This window comes from Gossypium hirsutum, chromosome A11, assembly GCF_007990345.1.
Source record: "Gossypium hirsutum isolate 1008001.06 chromosome A11, Gossypium_hirsutum_v2.1, whole genome shotgun sequence".
In the NCBI taxonomy this organism is placed as follows: Eukaryota; Viridiplantae; Streptophyta; class Magnoliopsida; order Malvales; family Malvaceae; genus Gossypium; species Gossypium hirsutum.
This window is the reverse complement of record NC_053434.1, coordinates 31104754-31114109: the sequence shown is the minus strand read 5'-3', so window position 1 is coordinate 31114109 and position 9356 is coordinate 31104754. Positions and strand designations below refer to the sequence as shown.

The 9356-nt window shown below is 37.3% G+C and overlaps 1 non-coding gene across 1 annotated transcript; it reads right to left on the bottom strand.

The window, feature by feature from the left end:
* Positions 1 to 4631: 4631 nt before the first annotated feature.
* Positions 4632 to 4738, bottom strand: LOC121210558 (small nucleolar RNA R71). The gene has a single exon (XR_005905674.1). It is a non-coding gene; the product is annotated as a small nucleolar RNA R71 (small nucleolar RNA).
* Between the last annotated feature and the right edge of the window lie 4618 nt (positions 4739 to 9356).

The window sequence follows — 9356 nt, the reverse complement described above, 5'->3', positions numbered from 1 at the left end:
GGTTAATTTTGTCTGAAAAGCATGATGAATTAAATCTGTATGATGTATGCCATGAATGAATATTTGTTGCATGGGGACATGGGTTATATTATGGAGGAAGCGTCCTGGTGGCTATGCCACAAATTATCTGTTCTGGTGGCCCTGCCACGTATATCTGTTCTGGTGGCACTGCCATAAAATATCTGTATCTGGTGACTCTGTCACATTTTCTGTATCTGGCAGCCATGCTGCATATTTCTGTGGCGTGTAGCAGTTGGGTGGGTCGAGTAGTCTCTCCACATGGTGAAAGGATGGTATGGGGGTGTATGTGGTTGGATATGGTTGGGTTTTTGCATAAGCATGATATATCTGTTCTGGGCCTACGGGCTTTATTCTGATATCTGTTATGGGCTGAGGCCAACTTATTCTGTCTCTGTGGTTTGAACTGATTTAGGCTATGGTTGGGTTGAATTACACACTGAGTTTTCCAAAACTCACCCCTTATTTTCACCCTCGCAGGTAATCCTCAACCATAGTGGGCTTGGAGCTGTGAGGGATTCGGACTGGCCACATGTTTCTACAAACTTGGTTTCTTTCTGGTGAACTGGACGTCCTTTTAATTTCATTTATGGTTTTGGGTTTTAAGTGTAATAAGGCCTTTTAATTATTTTTTTATGGTTTTGTTTTACTTTTATTATTTTATTTTATTATGATGAAAAAAAACTATGATAACTAAGGAAAATGGATTAGCTTTAGGACGCGTTTTCAAAAACATTAAGGGATTTCAAAATAACATGATTACAAGTAAGACTTCCGCTAAGCAAACGTTTTCAAACTTAATCATTTTCATAAGAGAGACATAACCAGACGGTTTTCTCAAAATTATACGAGTCGTTAAGGTGTGGCAATGGTGGTGTACATGTCTAGGATTGGATCCGAAGGGAGCTTGGTACTTAAGCAGTCCGACGGACTCACCTCTTCTTCTTCCTGGTTTCCTACCTGGTGCACAGCTTCTATTCACCTTAACCTGCTTTAAAAAGTATCTTTTACAACCCAAACTAAGTTTTCCAAACTAAGTAAAACAAAAACGTTTTGAACGCATTGATGTGGCGCACCGGATCCGGTCATAATGTCTAGGTCGGGTTTGGGGTGTTACACTTTCATGTGTTGAATGTTAAGTTTATTTGTATATGGCTTACTAAGCTTTTGAAAGCTTACTTTGTGTGTGTTTGCATTGTTTTATAGATATCCTACCAAAAACTCGAGGACCATCAAGGATCGTCACCACACTATCGAACCTTGCTTTGGTACCTTTTGAAAATGTATATATTGGAGTATGCAATGTATAGGCTAGAAGCACTTTGATTATGTTTTGTGATGTATATATCTAGCCATGTGATATGGCTTAATTATGATTGAACTTATAGTTTGATTTTGGTACATGATATGTGATGCAAAATATGCTTATGTGATGTATCTATGAATGACCAAATGAAATGGTCAACTTTGGTAAGTTTTGGTATGTTCATATTTGAGAAAATGGTAAGTTTTGGTCATGAGATTGAATGATGTAAATTTGAAGTATTTAAAAATATGCTTTGATATGATTTTGGTTTAGATTTGGTATGATTTGGTTGGTGAATTAAGAATAGAATTTGTTGATAATGTAATGGCATGAATGGTGTATGATTTGGTTGTGAAATGATTGAGAATTTGGTCTAAAATGTTGTGGTTTTGATGCTTGTAGGGAGGACCTTTAATGGGTGGCAAATTGGCCTTGTAAATGGCCTATTTTTGCCCACAGGGGCAGAGACACGGGCGTGTGTCTCAGCCGTGATGCTCGAGGGCCATTTTGAAATGATTCTGGGCAGACCATACGGTTACAGACATGGACGTGTGCTAGGCTATGTGGCCAAGTCAGTTTCGGCCACGGGTGAGACACATGGGTGTGTGGTCAGCTGTGTGGCTAAGTTAGTAGCCTCCCTAATTTTCACATAGCCAAGCACATGGATGAGTCTTGTGGCCGTGTGCACAAGTCAGTATGTATGCCCTGTTTTGACACGACCTGGACGCATGGGTGTGTCTAAAGCTGTGTGAGGCACACGGTCTGTTCACACGGGCGTATGACCTATACAACTTTGAAAATTTTTAAGTTTAGAAAAAAATTTTGTATGCATCCAGGTTAGTCCCGATCCCTTTTTAATGCATGCTTAAGGTCTCGATGACCTATATAAGGGACTCTATGATAATGTTTGATTATGATTGTGGATGATGTTTATGAATTATTTGTAAAATGTTTCGATTTTTTCAGTAACGCCTTTAACCCTAGTCTGGCGACGGATATGGGTTAGGTGTATTACATAACACCTTGCCATTTATACCTCTCTGGCGAGTTCACCTCGCACATCACCGATCCTTTAATTTCTTCACTCTCACTTAATTTAATCCCTATTTTTTTATCCTAACATCACCTTTAATGTTTAATCATATATCTATACCTTTAATTTCACAGAATTCCAAAAATATTCATTTTTTGAAAAATCACATTTCTTTTCAATCACATAGAAGAGAAATAATTTGATCTTTTCAAATTAATTAAATATTTATTAAATTAAGATTATAAACCTCTTGATTACGTCAAAATGAATTGAAAATCATTTTAAAATAGTACTTAGCTCATTATTACGAGATCTACCAAAAACAAGCTTTAAATCAATAGATCTTATAAATTATTGATTAGTGATAAGCTATAAAAGTAACATATTTTAATCTCATTCTTAATGCGTTTTTGGATGATTAATTATGCAAATTAGTGATTTTGATGCTCCTAGCCCTTTAAAGTCATGTTTCTATACTAAGGAGAGCATTTGGGATAGAAATGAGCCAAAATGAGCCAAAATCAAACAAAAAGATCTATTTTCAGGAGTCACATGGGTAGGACACACGCCCATGTGTATCACACGGGTTGGACACACTCCTATGTGCCAGTCCGTGTTGATTTCGTACCTTACTTTCCAAATATGCGGGAAAACACAATTTTTAGGCTTTCTAAGCATTCTAAAGTCTATAAATACCAATTAGAAGAAGACACAATGGAGCATCAGAGAAGATCGAAGAAAACACTTAAAAAACACCATCGGAATCAATTCGGAAACGGATCTCCATCAATATTGAAGATATCCTTTTAATTTCTTTCAAAGTTTTATTGAGTTTTTTATGTCCTATGATTATTCTAGCTTTGAGATGTTTCTATTTACGATTATGAATTGATTCCCTAGATACCTAGGAAGGATAAAACCTATGATGAATCCTTTTATTTAATGTTTGTTTTTACGCGATAAATATTTGATTCTTGTTCTCAATTATGTATGCTTATTTCTTGTTTTAATATTTCTGGGATATTAATTAATGTTTAATGTGCTTAATTCAGTGGAGGAAAAGTCTCTGTTTAAGAGTAGATCTAGCATAATTGAGTGGAGGTGCATGCAATCCTAGAAATAGGATGACATAAATCTACCGGATTAGAGTCACATCTAATAAGGGAATCCATCGATCGAGTTAATGCGACTATAGGGGTTTAAATTAGAAAGAAATTTCAATTAATCAACCTAGAGTCAGTTTTTCTTACTCTCAAAAGAGATATTAATATAATTTAGGGATTTCTACAGATCAAGACACAAGTGAATAAATCGTTTAATTCATACTAATAATAATAGGTGGACTCTTTCCTGGGTATTGTTTGTCTCATCAGTTAATATTTGATTATTTCCTTGAGTCATTCTCTATTGCGTTCTTAGTTAAATTAGTTTAGTAAATTTAGATTAAAATACATCACTCCAAATTATTGGCTAAATAATAGAAAAACGGTAATTACTAATACTTTCAGTCCTCGTGGATACGATATTCTCTAGTCACCATAGCTATACTATTGTTCGATAGGTACGCTTCCCTTTGTCATATTTATAGTTAGTTTAGTGACCATCAAATTTTTGGCATTGTTGCCAGGGACTAAAATATTAGGAACACTTATTAATTTAGCCTTTATTTTATTTTATTTTATTTTATTTTAAATTTTACATTCTAATTTTTCTTTTATTTGCTTCTAATAGGTTCCTTTAGTTTATGACTAGAAGAAACCCATCGAGACCATTACTGTTTGATAGTGAAATTGAAAGTACAACACATAGAAACCATAGAGAAGGAAGGCAGAGTTGAGAAAATCTAGTAAACGAACAAGAGGACATTGTTATTACTGAAGAGATGGGTGATAACCAGAATAATCATCTACCTCCTGTAATTGCTACAGATCCAGATCCTGTTCCTCGTACTATGTACGATTATGCCAAGCCCACTCTAAATGGGACTGAATCGAGTATTGTGTGACCCATCATTACTGTTCAAATGATACAACAATTTGTTTAGTTCGATGGTTTGCAAGACGAAGATCCAAATACTCGTTTGGCTAATTTCTTGGAAATCTGTGACACTTTGAAGATAAATGACGCCATTGACGATGCCATTTGCTTACTGTTATTCCTTTTCTCATTGAAGAACAAAGCTAAACGGTAGTTAAACCACGAGGTTCCATCACTAGATGGGCTCAAATGACCAAGAAGTTCCTTTTGAAGTACTTCCTACCGGCTAAGACAGCCAAGTTGAGGAATGATATATATTCCTTTGTTTAGATTGATTTAGAGACTTTATATGATGCATGGGAGAGGTACAATGATTTATTGAGAAGGTGCCCTCACCATGGGTTACCCTTATGGTTACAGGTTCAAACCTTTTACAATGGTTTGAATCCTTCTACTAGATAGTTGATCGATGCAGCAGTCGATGAAACACTTAACAATAAAACACCCGAAGCGGCTTATGACTTTATAGAAGAGATGACACTGAATAATTATCAGTGGCAAGTCATGAGGACGAAGTTGATGAAAGCAACTGGTGTTTTAAACTTAGATGCAGTCACCATGTTATCAAATCAAGTAGAACTTTTAAATAAGAAAATTGATGGTTTATTTGTTTCTACATAGGTACATCCAGTGATGTAATGTGATACAAATGGAGGAGGAATGAATAATCCAGAATGTTTACCCTTCGCTCCTAAGACAGAAAACGAAATCAATTATATGGGTAGTAATTCTAGGCCTCAAAATAACCCTTATAGTAATAACTATAATGCAGGTTGGAGGAACCATCCCAATTTCTCTTGGGGTGGTCAAGGAAATCAAAGAGCACAACCCCCTTCGAGCTTCCAACAACAACCTTACCAATAAGAGAAAAAGCCGAACCTCGAGGAGATGTTGACAAAGTTTGTCTTGGTGTCAAAAACCCGCTTTTAAAATACTGAAGCAGCACTAAAAAAATCAGCAAGCATCAATTCAAGAGCTCAAGAACCAAATAGGTTAGCTTGCTAAATTAATTTCAGGATGACCACAAGGTAGCTTGCCTAGCAATACTGAAACTAACCCAATGGAGCAACTTCATGCAATTACTATTTGAGATGAAGAAGGGTTAGTTGAATCTGAACAAGAACCGAGGCAACAAATTGTGTTAAATAATGATAAGTTGAGGTAAGCTAGAAAGAGCAAAAGCTAGTTGTTAAGGAATTCAAACCTCGAGTGTCATATCCCAACACGATGAAGAGAGACCATATGAACAAAAAATTTGGTAAATTTCTTAAACTCATGAAAAAATTACATATTAACTTACCGTTTGTTAAGCTCTTTTTAGATGCCCAATTATGTCAAATTTTTAAAGGAGTTGTTGGCAAACAAATAGAAGTTAGACGATTCATCGACTATGGAACTCAATGTGGTTTGCTCGACCATCTTACAAAATAAACTACCTAACAAACTGACAGATCCAAGGAGTTTTATTGTTCCTTTTTTAATTAGTATTTTAAATATTGATAATGTTGTGGCTAATTTAGTGGCTAGTATCAATGTCACGCCCTATAAAATGTTTAAACAACTAGGTCTTGGGAAACCCAAACAAACTAGTATGAGTATTCAATTAGTGGATAGAACCATTAGATATCCTAGGGGTGTTATTAAGGATGTGCTTGTTAAAATTGATAAATTCATATTCCCTGTTGACTTTGTTGTGTTAGATATAGATGAGGGTAGTGAGGTACCTTTAATTTTAGGATAATGATTTTTAGCAATTGCTAGGACTATAATAGATATTGGTATGGGTGAGTTAGTACTTCGTGTAGGTGACAAAATGATTACTTTCCAGGCTCATAATTCTATGAGAACATTTAGTGATCGAGACGATTTTAAATCTTTTGTTAATGTTAGTGACTATGTGGCTCAACCTTCTTTGTAAGAAACCCCTTGAAAAAATGTAATGGAGTCATGTTTCAATCAATGCGACAAAAACAGAATGATTTATGATGAACGACTGTTACAAATCGATGAACTAGATGAATGGGGAGCACATGTGAAGAAGAAATCGAAAAAGCACGATGAACAGCCAAAGCAACACCATGATGAGCATGTGATAAGAACAAACCAATTTAAGATTGGGTGCAATGTACTACTAGACAAAACGGATCCATGAATTGCCCCTTCAGAGCTTGATGCAAACAAATCAAACCAATTTACAGTACTAAACGTCTTCCCTTACGGCAAAGTCGAGGTAACTCAGTTTGAATTCGACATATTTAAGGTAAACAGTACTCAACTTAAACCTTATCTTGGTAAAATGTTTGATAATAAGAAAGAGGAGCCTCGACTCCACGAACTACCGTAACTGTGCAAATACAAGGTAAGTCTAGCTTAGGCTCTAAATAAGAGCTTCTCGAGAGGCAACCCAAGTGTTAACACTTTGCTAATTCCTTTAATTTTATTTCAGTTATTTTTAAAATTAGTTAATTTTCAAAAAAAAATTAACCCACACAGCCTTGACACACGGGCATGTCCTAGGCCGTGTGTACAATGGGGCATTCGATAGTGAGTTACACAGCCTAGAGACATGGTCATGTGACCCACATGACCTGGACATACAGGTGTGCCCTTGGCCATGTGGATACCAGACTTAATTTTTTAAAAAATTTGAAGGTTACACGGCCTAGACACAAGTGTATGGCACACACGGGTGTGTCCCAAGCCTTCTGAGTCATGGATCTAATTTTTTTCAATTCTATTTCAAGTCAGAGAGTTACACAGGCAAAAGACATGGTTTGGGCACACGGGCATGTTGGTGGTCGTGTAACTCACACGGACTCTCACACGGGCGTAGGAGAAGCAAAAGATATCACACGGCTCGGCACACGACCATGTAAGGACTGGGCTTACAATTTAAATTACGCACAAGCTAAGAAGGATCCACATGAGTGTGTGACACGACCGTATGGCCCAACACGGCCTTCACACAACTGTCACCCTTAAAACCCTAGCCCCCATTTTCCTTTTGTTTGTCTTTTTCTTCTCTCAAAAACAAACCCTAGCTGCCACTTCGCAACATCTCAATGCCACCGACCTCCATTCACCTCACCCTTTCAGCGATTGTCTTCCCTCCTCTCTAATGCTGTTCACCCTCCTCCCTTTATTCTCCCATCCCTTTCCACCTTCCTCACCCCCTCTCTTCACAATCAGTTGTCCCCACGCCCTCCATTTCTTTTCTTCTTTCTTTCCCTTTCCCTTCTGCCTTTCTTCCCCCACGCACACCCTCACCCCCCATCCACGTCGCACCCCCTTCACAACCCTCCCTTCATGCACACCAGCCCTTCGACATAGCCATCCCACACTACGACTCATTGACAGTCGCCCTGTGCCTCCCACGTGCGACTCTTCGTCATAACTCCGGCCAAAGTCTCCTATCAGTCCCCCTGTTTACCCTATTTTTATTCATTTATTTATTATTTTATTAGTTTCTTTAATTTATTTATTTTATTCTTCTGCTTCTTTACTGGGTAGATCTTATAGTGAGCACAACACCTTATGACCTGTCGGTCAAATGTGACTTCTCTTCCTCTGGTCTTACGCTACATTCATGCCATCTTGGCTCACACATTGACCAGCAGGAGAGAAAGCACCGAGTCGTTGGTACCACCGATGCTTATTTTTTTGTGGAACATGGCTACGGGGTATATTTTTTATTTAGCCTACTTCGTCACTCTCGCCTTTCAGCATCAGGCAAAGTACAGTAGGAAGGGTCTAATCTATTTAGGCCCTTATGTGACTCAACTTGCATGTCACCTCAGTTTCCTCAACACACTGGAGCAGTCTTCCTCACTTACACTAATAGGCCAGATGTCCCTGTAGAGATTCTTGAGTATGAGCCATATAAGGATGATTGAGTGACTTTGTGGAGTGGATCCCCTTCAATACTGATTATCTCATTTTGATCCTCAGGATAAGGCTAAGGACTTCACTGATGATGTCCCCTTCCATCACGAGGATCCCTCATCATCCACCTTCAACTCACCATCCTGCTACATCTACTACTACTTTAGCGGACCTCTCCAAGCGGTTCACTCGCTTCAAGCAACATTGCTTTCAAAGGTTCAACAGTATTGACACGACATTGCAGCAAATCTATCAACACCTCCATATATCATCTTCAGCATCGATGACTTACGATACCAATGCTTCTGACAATGAGGATCATTGATTTTATTTGTTTATTTTTTGTTTTATTTTTATTTTTAGTTGTTCTATTATTATGTTCTTAAACTTATTTCAGTTTTTATCTTTTGAACTATATTTTTATTTTTATGGTTGTTTCTAATTGAGTTGTAACCTTTAAATCTTCTTTACTATTTGTGTTTATTTTCTTATTAGTTTGCTCAGAATCATGCACTACATTTAGATTTGCCTACAATTTCGCTTTTCACCATTCTGGCGATTTCATGCAATATTCAAGGTAGTTTCAGTTTCGTCCCTCTCTTATAATATTCTACTTATACTATGATTATATATGTTTGTACATTGAGGAAAATGTACATCTTAAGTGTGAGGAGGTTATTTATATAATTATTAGAAAATCCCTAAATTATATCTTGTGTTTAAGTGATTTTCTGTAACACCCCTAACCCATATCCGTCGTCAAAACAGAGTTTTGGAGCATTGTCAGAACTTTTAGAAATATTTATAGATAAATTATGCAAGTTACTATTCAAATTCCGAAATCATTCATAACGTCTCTTAAATGGACCCTTGAGGTCCAGTACGAGTATTAGAATCGAGTTAGGACTTAAACGAAACCTCTAAGAATTTTTCACGACATTTTAAAATTTTTTCAAGGTGCAGGGCTCACACGCCCATGTGGTCCAAGGGACACGCCCATGCTGGAGGCCGTGTTCGACCCCGTGTAACTCTCTGACTTGTGCACATGGCCGTGCCACACGCCTGAGTGCTAGGCCATGT